This window comes from Myxocyprinus asiaticus, chromosome 20 (genome assembly GCF_019703515.2).
Source record: "Myxocyprinus asiaticus isolate MX2 ecotype Aquarium Trade chromosome 20, UBuf_Myxa_2, whole genome shotgun sequence".
Lineage (NCBI taxonomy): Eukaryota > Metazoa > Chordata > Actinopteri > Cypriniformes > Catostomidae > Myxocyprinus > Myxocyprinus asiaticus.
Window position 1 is genome coordinate 10201961 of NC_059363.1, and position 17477 is coordinate 10219437.

A 17477-nucleotide genomic window follows, 5' to 3' on the forward strand; every position below is an offset into this window, starting at 1 on the left:
CTGTTATTAAAATTGCGCTGAAAAGCGAGTTTGTTTTTGAGAAAATAAATTACCTTTTTGAGTTGGATCTCGCCGTCTCCCGCTTCCTCCTTTCCATCAAAGTAGAGACCTTTTACACTGGTGCCGAAACCCGGGAGGACCATGGATCCCTCACTTCTGGAATACGTTGTCAAGACCAGCATCCAGCATGCCAGCATCCACCAGACACAACATCAGGCCCTCCTCGAGCTGCACACATAACAGGAGCAGCAGTTCATTGCGCTCCTCCAGGCCCAAGCGGAGGACCGGCAGATGTTTCCGGAGCTTGCTGCACCAGGAGGGTGCTGCCGCCGCGACCCAGGACCCCACAACTGCCACGCCCCAGGTTCCACTAGTCAAGATGGGCCCCCAAGACGATCCGGAGGCCTTCCTGGAGCTCTTTGGGCTCTTTGTTTGAGCACCCATTGGGCTGTCCTGCTAATTCCACTGTTGTCCAGGGAAGCCCAACTCGCAGCGCAGCAGTTACCAGCAGAGAACCTCCTGGTGTACACCGACTTGAGGAAAGCCATCCTGCAATGTGTCGGCCGGACACCCGAGCAGCAGCGTCAATGCTTTCGCTCGATGACCATTGGCGAGCACGGCCGCATGTTTGTCTTCACCCAGCAGCTCCGTGATGCCTGCCGGAGGTGGTTGCTGGCTGAGCAATGCAACGCGGAGCTGTCATCGATCTGGTGGTACTGAAGCAGTTTATCGCTCGACTTCCGAGAGGGATGGCAGAGTGGGTCCAGTGCCAACGCCCGGTGTTGCTCCAAACAGTCATCCAGCTAGCAGAGGACCACATGGTGGCGTATTTGGGAGCCAGCGAGCCAATTTGGTTGCTTAGGTGACCTGGCTGGAGTCACTCAGCACACCCTAGATTCGAACTCGCGACTCCAGGGGTGGTAGTCAGCGTCCTATCCGTACTTTTCTATTATAAATGACCGGTTGTATTGAGTGACGCAAGACGCTCAGACAAAGGAAGATACAACCCAGTTATTGATACCGAAGAACCGTTGAGAAATGTTATTCCAGATAGCTCATTATAATCCGATGGCGGGTCACTTAGGGCAGGAAAAGACACTGAACCATCTAATGGCCCATTTCTATTGGCCGGGCATTCACGGAGATGTTCGCAGATGGTGCACAGCATGCCGTGAATGTCAGCTGGTGAATCCACCGGCCACCCCAAGAGTGCCTTTGCACCCGCTTCCTTTGATCGAGGTCCCCTTCAAAAGAATTGGTATGGACCTCGTCAGGCCTTTAGAGCAGACGGCATGCGGGCATCACTTTTTGTTGGTTCTGGTGGACTATGCAACACGATATCCGGATGCAGTGCCTTTACACAACATCTCAGCATGTAGTGTTGCAGAGGCACTCTTCAGAATTATCTCCCGAGTGGGGAATCCAAAAGAAATCCTCATTGATCAAGGCACTACTTTTATGTCACGTACACTACGCGAGCTGTACGATTTATTGGGTATTAAATCATTCAGACAAGCGTCTACCACCTGCAAACGGACGGCTAGGTCAAACAGTTTAATAAAACCCTGAAAAACTTGATTCGTATGTTTGTGCACAAAGATGCTCGGAATTGGGATAAGTGGCTTGAGCCCCTGTTATTTGCAGCTCAAGAGGTCCCGCAAGCCTCCTCGGGGTTCTCACCATTTGAATTATTGTATGGGCGTAAGCCTCGCAGTGTCTTAGATGTCGTGAGGGAAAATTGGGTGGAGGGACCTTCAAACAGCAAAAACGAAATGCAATACATTCTTGAACGTGTTCTTGCCCCTTCTCAGTCGTACAAACCTCATAAAACACCATTTTGAAACAACACCAGGGGTGGTGGTACGCAGTCATCCCTACTGATAACCCGAGCACACAAATAATTTGGTTTGAGAAGAATTAAAAGCTTGAAATGGGGGTAATAGAAGAATCCCACAGTTACTGGGCCAGCCTGGTGGTGCTGGTTCTGAAGAGCGATGGCTTGGTCCGGTTCTGTGTGGATTATAGAAAGGTCAATACGGTGTCTAAATTTGACGCGTATCCAATGCCTCTTATTGACGAAACTGCTCGATCGGTTGGGCGTGGCTCACTTTTATTATTGCCAGATTGGCATGGTTATTGGCAGATCCCCTTAACACCAATGTCCCGTGAGGAAAAGGCCTTCTCCAAACCATTTGGCTTACACTAATTTGTGACCTTCCGTTCGGTTTGTTTGGGGCCCCGGCTGTGTTTCAGCGCCTTATGAAACAAGACCTCAGACCACACTCTGTATACACCTACAGCCTATTTGGATGACATCATTATATACAGTAATGATTAGCAGCGGCATCTGAGGGTGGTTCTGAGGTCTCTGCAACAGGCGGGACTCACGGCAAACACCAAGAAGTGTGCAATTGGATGGGTGGAGGTACGGTATCTGGGGTTCCACTTGGGTCATGGGCAGGTGCACCCCCAAATTGATAGTCCGAGACCCAAGACCAAAAAGGAGGTGAGACAGTTCCTGGGGCTGGCTGGCTATTATAGGAGATTTGTGCCTAATTATTCGGACGTCACCAGCCCGCTGACTGATCTCACTAAAAAGGGAGCCCCAGACCCGGTCCAATGGTCGGAGCCATGCCAACAGGCTTTTATGCAGGTGAAAGCTGCACTTTTGTGGTGGGCTGTTGTTAAATGCTCCTGATTTTTCTCTCCCTTTTGTTGTACAGGCCGACGCTTCGCACAGGTGGTTGGGAGCCGTGTTGTCCCAGGTGGTGGAGGGGAGGAGCGCCCGGTGCTGTACATCAGCTGGAAGCTTTTGGTGAGAGAGACGAGGTACAGCACTGTTGAGAAGGAGTGTCTGGCCATCAATTGGGTGGTCCTCACCCTTCGGTACTACCTCCTGGGACAGGCTTTCACCCTCTGTTTGGACCACACCCCGCTCCAGTGGCTCCGTCGCATGAAGGATACCAACGCGTGGCTCACTCTTTGGTATCTGTTGGATACTGAAATGCAGTGATATAAAGTAAACTAAATGCGTGAAGTAGTTCAGCTGTTTCAAAAAAGGGTAGCTTTTAGTAACAAGCAAAACACTACATTGCTGTTTTTTTATGTCACTGTGGTGGTGGGGGCGTGGTTGAGCGCTGGCTTGTGAATGGAGAGCGAGATCAGGAGATGAGAACGGTAAGGATCATCACCTGGCAATGATTGTCTCTAAAAGTTGTTTGTCATTGCAGTGAGAGTGACTGGCTTTAAGAGCAAGCCGGACGCCAGTGAGAGGGAAAGAGCTGCCACGCACGTACTGAGACTGTGCTGAAAAGCGAGTTCTCGCCGTCTCCCGCTTCCTCCTTTCCATTAAAGTAGAGACCTTTTACAGTCACATTGTGTTACGCAGCCTTACAAACGAGGCAATAAGCAAAAACGCTTTCCTAATATCCTTTCTAAATTGGCATTCTGATTTATTGTAGTAAATCGGTTCATTTGGTAGGTTCATTTAAATTGTTAAAATATAGATTCATGGATTCCTTTGAGTTCTTATTGAATTGGCAGGCATTTTACACTTTTGTTTTTTTAACAGAATGTTTTTATTTCAGTCAAATTAGGTGTATTTAGCATAGTTTTGGTCCAGATTGATTTGTTCACCCTAATTGAGGTTCTCCAAACTTTTTGTGAGCCAGATTCTAAATACTTCACTGATATAAAAATAAATGATATAATCATTTAGTAATATGGGTAAAAAAGATATTGCACCCTTACATAGCTTATATGTATTTAACTACTTTTTGTTGGTTGCTTGTAGTGTAGCTAATGAAGTGTAACTACTTTTCAGAACAGTTGATTGACTGCACTGTAGTTCAGTTACTTACTAAATAAGTTAAGATTGCCTTGTCATTTGTAAAGCTACATTTTCATTGTGCTTCCCAAACATTGCATGAACAGCCCTCTACATAGCGAGTAAATCACTCGCATATCCGACCAAATTTTGCGCTATGCGACTAAAATATTGATTTTATTAGCCACTGGCGAGTAAATATTCAGATTTTACTTGCCAGGCACCCCATTTTCATTTTATGTCTCTTTTAATATCCTTTCTGCTATTTACAGTCAGTTGGTGATCAAAAAGATAAAAATAACATTATTTCTAATCATTCATTGCATGGATAAGGGAAAAATAACCTTGCAACTTCTCTCTCGTTAATGTGCGCTGTTCACTCAACTGTAAACACTTCTCTTAAAGAGACAGTACCAATTTAGCGCTTGTTATACATATCAGTGTAAACTCAAATGTAAATCGCTCAAGTGCATATAAAACATTCAACAAAATACAGGAATGTAGTAAGTGTAATAAATGTGTAAATACATGAATAGTTAAAGGAACAATCATACAGTATGGAATATTTTAACTTCAGAAAACACTGTAAACATGAAAGAATTTCACAAATAAAAATCTTTTACAAAACTATGCAAGGGTTTGGTAGAAATTGTATTATTTATTTATTTATTTTTACATAGTAGTTTTGATATAATAGCACTTAAATTGTGATTTTTATAATATAATTATTAATTGTATTTTCATTAGGTTCCAACCATTTTTCCAACCTTTCAATTTGTATGAAATTTCAAACAGTGACAACAGCTTGTATCATTAATAAAAATGCAAATTCATGACATCAGTTGATAGAATGTCATGATTGAATGACATTTGTACACAAGCTAAAATTTGATTAAAAGGATCAAAAGCGAAATATGAAAATAAAATGTACAATCTTGCATACTATATTGCGTGAAATCATATATATGAAAACTAATATATATACAATATATACATAATATAAAGAAAACCGAGAAGGGGGCATCATCATTTATATATATATATATATATATATATATATATATATATATATATATATATATATAATAAATTATGATGCCCCCTTTTCGGTTTTCTTAATATCTTTTTTAGTTTTCAGTTGCATGTTGTCAAAAGTCTGGCGTGACAAAACAAAAATGTACCAGCCAATGCGGATTATTTCTCCAACCTGTCCATAGAGGGTTGAATGAATGTTATTGGGACATTAGACAGCTGAATGTGTCTAAATAGAGTTGTGGGTGGCCTTTATCTAGAGTTTGTTACAGTATCAGTAAATGCTGATTGAATTGATTTCTGTTTGATTACATTTTTAAATTGTTTGATAAAGACATGAAGAACATGAATTGGGACTGATTAGATGCTCAATGAGTATTGATTTAGTTATTTTCAAAGCTTGATAAATGCATTCCTGTGTGTGTGTTGTATATTGAGCGTAAATGTGTGTGTGTGTGTTTATGGTGTGCATGTGTCTGCAAGTTAGTCAGAACAGTAAAGCTGTTCCATGTGACTCTCACATCTGGTCTCTGGCTGTGGAGCAAATGTTTTCTTTTTTTTTTTTTTTGTATATGTGTCTCCATAGAAACAGCTTTGCAGTTGACATGGAAAATAAGCTGTTGCTGTAGCAACAGAGAAACTGACATGTGTGTGTGTGTGTGTGTGTGTGTGTGTGTGTGTGTTGTGAGAAAGTATTTGGCTGGGAAAGGCTAATCCAGTGATGGCATAGAGGGCATTCACTCTATCTCTTTCTCTCCCCATCAGAGGGCATCAGTCTCCATGTCACCCGCTTAACCTCTTCACTCCTGCACATACAACAACAGCACTTCAGTCACTTTTGCTGCAGAGCATGAGCATTCCAGAAAGAAAAATCCACTTGTTTTGGATTATTTATCTTTTTTCATCTCAGATCATCCCTTGTTGACCTGGTAAAAATATTAGTCCCAGAGTTTTTAAGGACGTGATCCACATGTTCTCTGTTTTACATCGCAGTGACCTAATATTGGATTTTAAATTCAATTACAATCTCGCCCCTAAGGACAGTGGGTGTTTTCAATCTGCTGTAGTGAAAATATACAAGGTTTGCATCTGACTTGAGATAACATTATAGTGCTTGTTTTAAATGCACTCATCTAATTTTTTTAACAGCTTTGCCATTCAAAATTGAATCATGCCTCGCTGAGATTCACAGTGTTGGGTTGCTTTTCTTTATTCACCTGAACTGTGTGAGGTAAAGCTCAGGGCTTTTAGGAATTAAGGCTTTCTTGTCTTTGTTCTTTATTGCACAAAGAACCTTATGTTATCTCAAAGAAGTTTAAACAGCTCAAGACATTTTGCAGTAATATATAGTTGTGCATGCTAAGGTGAGCAGTGCAATATTGTTGCTCATACAAAGTGTTGGGGAATTGAACAAACCTCTAACCTTAAGTATTAAAATTAAATTTGTAAGTTTTTGCTACAGACATGAATGATATGTCAAATCACATGGCTTGTTTTGAAGAGATATTACTTTTCTTAGCAATCACACTTAAGATTTTCAGCTGATGAATGATTAAACGACAAAAAAATCCCAAAGACTTTGAACCAAGTCATATCTAGGGAACAGAATCACATAGAGACCCTTAACTCTGGCCAGTAAGCAACCGCCTTGTACTGCCCTAGCAACTACCTAGAACACCTGACCATTAGCACTACTCACATTTTCTTTGAAAAATAAAAAAATCTAGTCTTGTTCTTATAAGCATAGAAACATCAAGCACAACAAAATAATTGAAGATGACAGCACAGATGAGACATTATTTAGTTTTCCAGAGTTGTTTTCTTGGTAAACAAGTTTATTTCACGCTTAAAAAAAAAAAAAAAGTGTTTGTCAGGTCACAAATTCATGATTAGCTGTATGCCTGTTAATTTGGCATTTGATTTAATTTCTCCACTGCCTTATTGGCCTACATAATGAATGAGAAAGTCTGTTTTAATTTCAGATTCATTGTGGATCTGCTATGCAATCAAGCATCACTCTCCATAATGAGACAGTAAGGAGCAAATTAGACCAGCAAAATAAGAATCTGAATAAACAAACATTTGATAGATGCACAATCTCCAGGGGTTTAAAGCAGAATAATTTATTTTGGCCGAGAGGAGACACAGAGTAAGAGATCCAGACCTTAAGAAAATGTCTTGCTGTTACAGATGGGGGAAGGGGATTCACTAAGAAAGAAATGCAGGCTGCCGATTGCATTATTTGTATGCACTATCCGCATTGCTTTAGCGTCCGATTCACTAAAGGAAATATGCAAATCATTTAACAGCACAAACATGCTTACAAAATTAGTGCGGAACGCAGTGTGCACTTGAACACCCCCTGCCCCTCCCCTTCCCCCTTTCATGGAAATGCTTACAGACATTGGCTGAAAGATGGTGAACTTAAAATTTTTAGAATGGAAACTTGAGGTTCTTTTTTACAAGGGAAATATAAAAGCTGCCATGATCATTAGAAAATGTTACACAGACATCTCTTTCAAGTAAACCTGCTTTCCGTAAGCACTAGGTAATAGCACAGTTTAAATTGCATCAGGCAAATACTGCTAATGTTTGTGAATCCAGCACATTCTGTTATTTGCTTTATTTGCATTTAAAGGAGGGATGTTCAAAAATTATGATTACTTCTTTTCAAAGTGCATGTCGAAGCATTAATCCAGGATGTATAATGCCTTGCTAAGTTCAACTGAGGCCCATATATGAATATAGTGCAGGCGCTGAAATACCCATAGGCACTGTTATGAACACAGGATCTGAACTTGGCACCTGAGCGGTGGTTATATGGGTGGATCTTTGGAGTGCTTGTGTCCCTTTACAAAGACTGTTTCTTATACAGGCACATGTATTGGTGTTCATACATACAGTTGAAGTCAGAAATTTACATACACTTAGGTTGAAGTCATAAAAACAAATTCTTTAACCACTCCACAGATTTAATATTAGCAAACTATAGTTTTGGCAAGTCGTTTAGGACATCTACTTTGTGCATGATACATGTAATTTTTCCAACACTTGTTTACAGACAGATTGTTTCACTTTTAATTGACTATATCACAATTCTAGTGGGTCAGAAGTTTACATACAAGTTAACTGTGCCTTTAAGCAGCTTAGAAAATTCCAGAAAATGATGTCAAGCCTTTAGAAAATAAGTCAGTAAGCTTCTGATAGGTGTACTGAATTGGAGGTGTACCTGTGGATGTATTTTAAGGCTTACCTTAAAACTCAGTGACTCTTTGCTTGACATCATGGGAAAATCAAAGAAATCAGCCATGACCTCAGAAAACAAATTGTGGACCTCTACAAGTTTGGTTCATCCTTGGGAGCAATTTCCAAATGCCTGAAGGTACCATGTTCACCTACGCAAGTATAAACACCATGGGACCACGCAGCCATCATACCACTCAGGAAGGAGACGCATTCCGTCTCCTAGAGATGAACGTAGTTTGGTGCGAAAAGTGCAAATCAATCCCAGAAAAACAGCAAAGGACCTTGTGAAGATGCTGGAGGAAACAGGTAGACAAGTATCTATATCCACAGTAAAACAAGTCCATTATCAACATAATCTGAAAGGCTGCTCAGCAAGGAAGAATCCACTGCTCCAAAACCGCCATAAAAAAGCCAGACTACAGTTTGCAAGTGCACATGTGGACAAAGATCTTACTTTTTGGAGAAATGTCCTCTGGTCTAATGAAACAACATTTTTACTGTTGAACTGATGGCCATAATGACCATTGTTATGTTTGGAGGACAAAGGGTGAAGCTTGCAAGCCGAAGAACACCATCCCAACAGTGAAGCATGGGGGTGGCAGCATCATGTTGTGGGGGTGCTTTGCTGCAGGAGGGACTGGTGCACTTCACAAAACTGATGGCATCATGAGAAAGTAAAATAATGTGGATATATTGAAACAACATCTCAAGACGTCAGCCAGGAAGTTAAAGCTAGGTCGCAAATGGGTCTTCCAAATGGACAGTGACCCCAAGCATACGTCCAAAGTTGTGGCAAAATGGCTTAAGGACAACAAAGTCAAGGTATTGGAGTGGCCATTACAAAGCCCTGACCTCAATCCGATAGAAAATTTGTGGGCAGAACTGAAAAAGCGTGTGCGAGCACTTACACAAGTTCTGTCTGGAGGAATGGGCCAAAATTCCAGCAACTTATTGTGAGAAGCTTGTGGAAGGCTACCCAAAATGTTTGACCCAAGTTAAACAATTTAAAGGCAATGCTTCCAAATACTAACAAAGTGTATGTAAACTTCTGACCCACTGGGAATGTGATGAAAGAAATAAAAGCTGAAATAAATCATTCGTTCTACTATTATTCTGATATTTCACATTCTTAAAATAAAAGTGATCCTAACTGAGCTAAGACAGGGAATATTTTCTATGATTAAATGTCAGGAATTGTGAAAAACTGTTTAAATGTATTTGTTGAAGGTGTATGTAAACTTCTGACATCAACTGTAGAGGTGAGAGGAGCTTTGATGATTAATGTGTCTTTTCCATTGTTTATGTCATCTCCATAGCAACAGGACATGGCTGCATCAAAGATGAAAAGTTAGTTGTGCAGTGGAGTTGCTTATGAACAAATACAGCATGGAAGAGCACACCATTGGCACATGGGTAGTGTTAACAGTGTCCAAAATATAATTTTTGCAACAAATGTGGCAATAAATGTTTTTTTACAAGCCACGAAACTTGCATTATTTTTATTAAAAAAATATATTTTTGTCCCTATGACAATGGAATTATGGAGGATGCAGCAGACTACCGTGATCTAGCATACTTTACTGGGAATGTAAAGCATCCCCGCACCACTCTATCTAGACTGTTGTGTGTGAAAATCCAGGGAGATTAGCAGTTACAGATATACTCAAACCAGCCCGTCTGGCACCAACAATCATCCATGTGATTATCTAATCAGCCAATCGTGTGACAGCAGTGCAGTGCATAAAATCATGCAGATACAGGTCAGGAGCTTCAGTTAATGTTCACATCAACCATCAGAATGGGGAAAAAAAATTGTTCTCATTGATTTGGACTGTGGCATGATTGTTGGTGCCAGATGGGCTGGTTTGAGTTTTTCTGTAACTGCTGATCTCCCTGGATCTTCACACACAACAGTCTCTAGAATTTACTCCGAATGGTGCCAAAAACTAATATCATCCAGTGAGGGGCAGTTCTGTGGATGGAAAAACCTTGTTGATGAAAGAGGTCAACAGAGAATGGCCAGACTGGTTCAAACTAACAAAGTCTACGGTAACTCAGATGACCGCTCTGTACAATTGTGGTGAGAAGAATATCATTTTAGAATGCTATTCTGAGATGCGGGTTGGTTCTGTTTTGGTGGCACGAGGGGGACCTACACAATATTAGGCAGGTGGTTTTAATGTTGTGGCTGATCGATGTATACCGTTTGCAAATATGCAGATATCTCGTTTAAACAAATTTAATTCTTGAACCTCACGAAAATCCAGCATTTTCTTCCCGTCGAGCGCTCATCTAATATCTTCCTCTGAAGTGTGTATTTCATCAGCCAGAATCAAAAACTTCAGGATCAGAATCAAAAGTTCCTCTCATTCACAAATCATGACTGTCACTCTGTGACGATCCAAGTAGGCGATCCTGGCTGTTTAAACTGTCACGAGATTGAGGCTCGTGCTGGATCCACACAAGCGTGTGAGAGCAACTTCAAGGAGGCTGCGTCCGAAACCAGGAAAATGCTGCCTCTGGAGGCTGTATACCAGTGGTTCTCAACCTTTTTTTGATGAACGCCCCCCTACTTCATTCCCTTAATTAATTAATTAATTAATTTTTATAGTTTTAACAGTGGTATTTGTAACAAGACCATAGTAAACACATGGAAGCATGGATCTTCTTCACTACCATGGTTAGATGTAACATGATTTCTATTAAACACACTATGACATTTTTTTAATAATAAACAGTAGACCTACTCTAAACACATGTAAAAACAATAAATACAAAATATAAATATAGCTGCAAGCAGCAATTAAGGGGCCAAGCACATCAACCATTATTAGGCACAACAATGGCAAAAAAAAAAAAAAAGTAATTAAAGCAATCTGGTCATGATTTTAGGAAAATGGTTGAAAAACCATGAATAATTGCAATGGGACATAAAAGCTTATTACTTTTGACTAACAGGTGGCGCTATCTCCAATTGATATGGTGTGGTCAAGGTGCGATCATGATGACACATAAAAAGTTTCATGTCAATACGCCAAAGTGTTGCCGAGATAGAGCCCGAAAACCATTATGGCACCGTGCCATCAAATTCATGTTGTTTTAAACGAAAACGGTTTGGTCTATCAACACGAAATCCATAACTTTTTGTCGGCATGGTCTGAAGGTGGTCTGATTCGATTTTGATTAAAATCTGACAAACGCTGTAGGAGGAGTTCGAAAAGCAGGTTTTTAAAAGATTTCAAAATGGCGGACAGGAAGTTCCATCGATCATGGCATAATTGGTATCCCCGTTCTTGGCATGACCCATGGAATCTACCAAGACTGATCTCATGACAATAGCACAAAGTAATCAAAAGTTATTAGCATTTTATGAAAAATTGGTATAACTTTTGACCAGAAGGTGGCGCTGTCCCAAAACTTTTTGAGTACCTATGGGCTGCCATAGACTCAGTGGCGGAAGAAGAAGAAGAAGAATAAAAAGAACACTAACGATTACAATAGGTGCCTACACACTTTCAGTGCTTGGCCCCTAAATATTTATAAGTTGTAACAAAAATGTATTATATTCCCTCACTCCCCTAATGTAGCCTATGACTAATTTAATAGAGCTTAAGTAGTGATATGATAATATCTATTATCAATCAATTTCTGCCTAAAGTACAGTTAGTGTTACTACAGTAAATTCAAGGGTGGTGATGTAGAATTCTGTACCGAATTCAAATGGTTTCCGCTTCTCGCGGCTTGCTTCTCACTGATTCTCGCAAAGCTGCGAGTTTAAGAGCTCAAGCTTTAAGAGCTTTACGCTCGCGCTGCTCTGTCAATTGAGCTGTATCCATTTACAGAGCCATACAGGTGCATTAGCCGAGGTTGTGCCTCCGCCTGTCTATTTGATGCTGCTAAACCAGATACTTTTGTGATACAGTATCGCTAGACTTCAAAATCAGATGAACTGCAGTACAAATGCATACCAACCCGTATAATTGATAACCAACTGATATACTCCAAGTCTAGATAAATGTTTTAATGCAAAGAGGAACTTGATGATAGATTTTATTATTATGACTGATAAATGCCCCCCATTTGTAACCTAAAGCCCCCCTCTCTACTAATTTGCTCTCAGCGCCCCCTGGCATCCTTTGAATGCCCCCTGGAGGGCGGTACCACCTCAATTGAGAACCCCTGCCATATACGGAGGTTCGATAAAAATAAGGTACTTTTCAAACTGTTCGGAGACCAGTTTCTTTAAGAGTTCCATTCATTCAGAACAGCTGTCAGTTAAGCCATTAACTGATTAGGTAGCAAGTCAGCTGCCTACGTTTTTGGATGCAGCCCAAGGTAAAAGCACATCACGTGCGCTATAAGTAAGTGTCTTATTCACTATACCCTGTATGTACAATTGGTTTGATTTGATATTTTTTGGGTAAATGCAATTGCTAACGTGGACATGCCATCCATGGTTGCTGGACTTCTGTGTGTACTGTTATTTCCTTCTTCCTAATATATCTTCATATATATTAACAGAAATCAACCATTGTAAATGGTAGATAGCAGTTTCTTCTGATTTCTGTTTAGTCATCATTTTAGTAATTTATTTGCACATGAAGCAATTGTTAATATATTAGGGAAAAGGAAATAACAGTACACACAGTAGTCCAGCAACCATGGATGGCATGTCCACGTTAGCAATTGCATTTACCCAAAAAATATCAAATCAAACCAATTGTACATACAATGCATAGTTAGCAATCGCATTTTCTCAAAAAATACCGAATCAAACGGAAGAAAACACTGGATTTTCTTGAAGTTTGTGAATAACATCTGTTTAAACAAGATATCTGCATATTTGCAAATGGTATATAATAGAAATTTTATTGATATTTGTCTTTTATCATTAGAAAAGAAAGTTAAAGGTGACAGGGAACTGCTGAGGAGAGGCTGATAGAATATGTGCTTTAGAGGTAAATAAATGTGTGCTCCACAGGATGCTGGATCTGCTCACGTTTTGTGAGGTTTTTTTATTACATCTGTTAAACGAGATATGCGCATATTTGCAGACGGTACATAATATAAGTTTTATTGATATTTGCCTTTTTATCATCGGACAAGACAGTTAAAAGTTACAGGGAACTGTTGAGGAAAGACAGGGAGAATGAAACAGGCGAGCACTTCAACATTATGAGCTCAAACGCGTCTGCCATGACTCTGATATGCGGACCATTTAAATGAGACTGTGTTGCACACCGGTCTGTTATTGTAGTAACACGATGGCACGTAACAACAAAATGAACTGTGACTGGTCGTTTACCTGTCTCAGTCGCTTCACATGCAAGCAGGCAATTTTCGGCACCCTCAAGAAACAAATCGGCCAAATGGGAAAATGTATCGGCCTCAGCGATATATCGGTTGACCACTAGTCTTCAGTAGCCCTCAGTCATTCAGATGCTCCCAACTGCAGATTTACAGTAAGTCACTTTTTTGATGGATATGAGTCTGGTAGATTGAATTTCTGTTATATTTTGGAGCTTGTGTGTAAGCCCCAGTTTCACGTGACTTGAAAGTTCACGTTCAGTCCGCTATATCTGGCAAAGCACCCTCATCCATAACCATAGTAACAGCTCCTCTAACCACCCAGGCACAAGCACAAAAGAAAGGTTTACACTGAAAAACTTTTTATATGATATATTTATTTATCATCTCTATAGTATTTTTGCCAAGTTTAAATAAAATATTTTAAGTTTTTACCCGTAAATTTTAAATTCTAAAATCATGAAACTGTACAATCGCAACATCCCTAATTTAATTTGCTGGAAAGTCTTTTGGTCCTCTGTAAACCTCGTTCTAAGGCTTCCTCTGTAAGGCTAGTTATATACATTTCCATAAGTGTTCCTGTAAGCTGTCTGCAAATGTCATCATCCACTTGGATGAAGAAAGTGCTGTAGTTGTCGTCATTGCCCAAAACAGTCTTCTTACATCAGCGCGTCCTGACCTCCTGCATACTCAAACCGTTACTCTTACATCTTTGTTTACACATAGCATCAAAATGGAACTTTTGCATCACATAGCATCATACTGGGAACTTGCCAGGGCTGATTTACCATTATGTCCTAACGGGTCCTTTTCACACATGATCTGTTAACAGAAAAATGGCTTGTCTGAAAAATTCGGAAAAGGCTGTATGTAAGCGCATATTGACTTAAATTAAATTCGTATGGAAGAGTTCTATGTCAGCCTGGTTAAACTAGATTGCAGGTGTTTTGTAAATTTGTTGCTTAATTATAATTGTATAAATGTTCTCAATGGGGGTGTGCTTGCACATTCTATTGAGTTTAGAAGTTTAACTATTTAAAGAGGACTGTGGCAGATATAATAGTTGAAGGAGACAAAGTCACGGTTGGTAACGTTGATCTGTATGACAATTTTTCCATCACTGCAAAAACCAGGTTGATGTAAGATAATGCCGGCCTCGTTGACATGTTCCCTCACCAGCTGTTGTGTTCCCTATGGACAGATGTTGGGTTATGAGGGAATCTGCAGGAGATTTGCACGCAAACCTTCATTTGACGTCACCTGTCCACCCTTTGTAAGCTGTACCGTGTTACCAAGGGTTACGTGAGTGGCCCCCAGGGATCCTGATGCTACATGCTGAAACCACAGTACCTTCTGATCAATACCGGACACAGAGCTCAGCATTGACTCTGTGAGTGTCAGCACCTTCCGGAATTTGAATTGTTTACTGACTTAATGAATGCAGGATGGAGACGAGACATTCCATTAATTACTAAGTCAACTTAAAACTCTATTCTCAGCTTAGTAATGTCAGACAAAAATATGTTCCAAGCTAGGGATACTAAAATTTCTTTTTTTCAATTGGTCATTTCAGTTTAGTTATAGTTACTTTCTCACTGTTAGTTTCAGTTTAGTTTTAATTTTACATTAGATTTAGTTTTTTCTTCTTCCAGTTTTAGTACTTAAGGGCTGCCAAATTTTTTGCTTTAACTAATATTATTTATAAATGTTTGGCAGTATTACATCTCTAAGGCCAAAATCAATACTAATGTGGTTTCATTTGAAAACTCCATTTTCATTTTCCTAACCTTATCCTTTTCCAAAGTTTGCATTATTGGAGAGCATTTTCAAAACCAACATTTTCGTTGGAGGAAAACACTTTCAGGTAGTGAACATGTTTTAAATTAGTTTTCATTTTAGTTTTTGATAATGATACTAACACTGGTCTAAGCATGGTATACATAATGTTTTTGGCAGCACAGATAAGACCAGTGGTGTTGATGATAAAGAAACTTGGTAGAATTTTTACATAGATCTGAGAGCTACAAAAAGATATGCAATGACTAAAAATTTTTTTAGGATTATTGTAGGTCGTGCGCAATAGAGAAAATGAAAGAGATTTCCATGCTTTGCCATTACTTGACTCACCGACCAATCTTTAATTTACAATAAAGCATCCACTGGTCATTTTTATAGTGTTTTTTATTTGCTCTGCTTGGAAGAATGACTGTAAGTAACTATTATTAGTGCCTGGCATCCTGCAAAAGGAATGTCCGATTAAAGCACAACCTGCTGTAGCAGAACTGAGCTAGCGTCTTGGATCCGTGTTGGGTCTACTGCTGTTAACAAGCCTAACGTTGAGCAGATGAAAGGATAATTGCAGCTAATGCTGTCATTTGAGCTGTACAATTGAGCAATTTTAGAGATTGCTCGACTTGTCTGTTAGTCTGTTACTGATATAGCACTCGTAAGTGCTTCATCATTAGGTCTTTTCACCGACAGCGCAATGAGTCTGAATTTGTGTGTTGAATACAAGTCTGTCAGGGTGAGAGGTGTTTTTAAATGAGATAATCTGTGTGTTAGAATTCTCCACCACCTTGATTATGGAAATCAACGTGTCTTTGAATTTTCTGTGCTTAAAGAGCCACTTAGCAGAGTTTTAGGTGCCTGAAATCCTTCCCCTTTGCTGTCCATCTGGAGGACTTAGACTCCACGCGACTGTGAAGGAAATAGGAAAAGTTGAATCATTGCTGAGCTCTCTGCTCATCGGACCACAAGTGAATTTATGTAACAAGCGTTTCTCAGGATTTGTGTGCGTCTATTTGTCTCTTGCCACAATTACTAGCAGCTTTTCTGTCAAGCACAAAATAAGAACAGCTGGGGAGCGCTGCTTTCCATGTCTGTATTTTTATAGTTTAAAGCGGATGATTGACCTTATGCCACCTCTTCAAAATCTTGCTGAACTCTCAGCGGGCGAACCCTTCGGATGCTCTGCCCATGTATTCATCTCATTTGCATATGATCACACTGATTCAGAAAAACACTTTTAAGTTTCTGGGATCAGACCTTTTTGGTCTAATTAGAAGTAGGGATGAGTCAAGATGGTAAACTAGTGAGATTTCAAATGTATCCATCCCAACAAGTTTGGGATTCAGTGACACCCAGACACTTTTAAGGCAGAAAAAAACAAAAAACAAAAAAAAACAATAAGTAACTTGATACAAATACTGAAGAGATTCAGCCCTGCTGGTGTTTGGACACCTAATGATGCAAACCAGAGTTTTGCAGATGTATATTTCTGAAATCCAAAATCATCATAGTTACTTGTGTAACCTCCATTCTCTGATGGAGGGAACGAGACGTTGTGTCGATGTAGTGACACTAGGGGTCACTCTTGGGAGCCCGAGACACCTCTGGTCTTTGATAAAAGGCCAATGAAAATTGGCGAGTGGTATTTGCATGCCACTCCCCCGGACATACGGGTATAAATGGAGCTGGTATGCAACCACTCATTCAGGTTTTATGCTGAGGAGCCGATATAAGGTCCGGCCATTTCAGCGGTTATTTCAGTGTTGTGGCAGGAGGGACACAACGTCTCGTTCCCTCCATCAGGGAACGGAGGTTACACAAGTAACCATGATGTTCCCTATCTGTCACTCACTCGACGTTGTGTCGATGTAGTGACACTAGGGGTCCCTATACGAAACGCCACAATTGGCTGAACTGTGTTATGTGAACTGGCGGTGTGTGGTGGGCAGACTACTCTGTGCCTCATAGCCAGCACACCAGGTCGACACGTAACCTCCCCCAACATAGTTATGAGTGTCAAACGGCCCTTTGGGGACAAGTCGACTACCCAAGGGTAGAGACAGGCTTAACCCAGTCGTGGCCTCTTTTCCCCTTCTCTTTTTTCCACGTCCTAAAAAAGAAGGGGGATTATCTGACTGGGCACCCCTGGCCAGGGCCCAGGAAGCCGCTACACCCCTGGTAGAATGGGCTCGTAGCCCTACCGGGGGCGGCATGTCCTGGGCGTGATATGCCATAGTTATGGTGTCAATGAGCCAGTGGGCGATCCTCTGCTTGGAGA

At 40.5% G+C, this 17477-nt stretch overlaps 1 protein-coding gene across 3 annotated transcripts in view; it reads left to right on the forward strand.

Annotated features, from left to right (window-relative positions):
- Positions 1-17477, forward strand: part of LOC127411487 (forkhead box protein N3-like) — a 152347-nt gene that overhangs the window by 60473 nt on the left and 74397 nt on the right. The gene's annotated exons all lie outside the window — the stretch shown is intronic.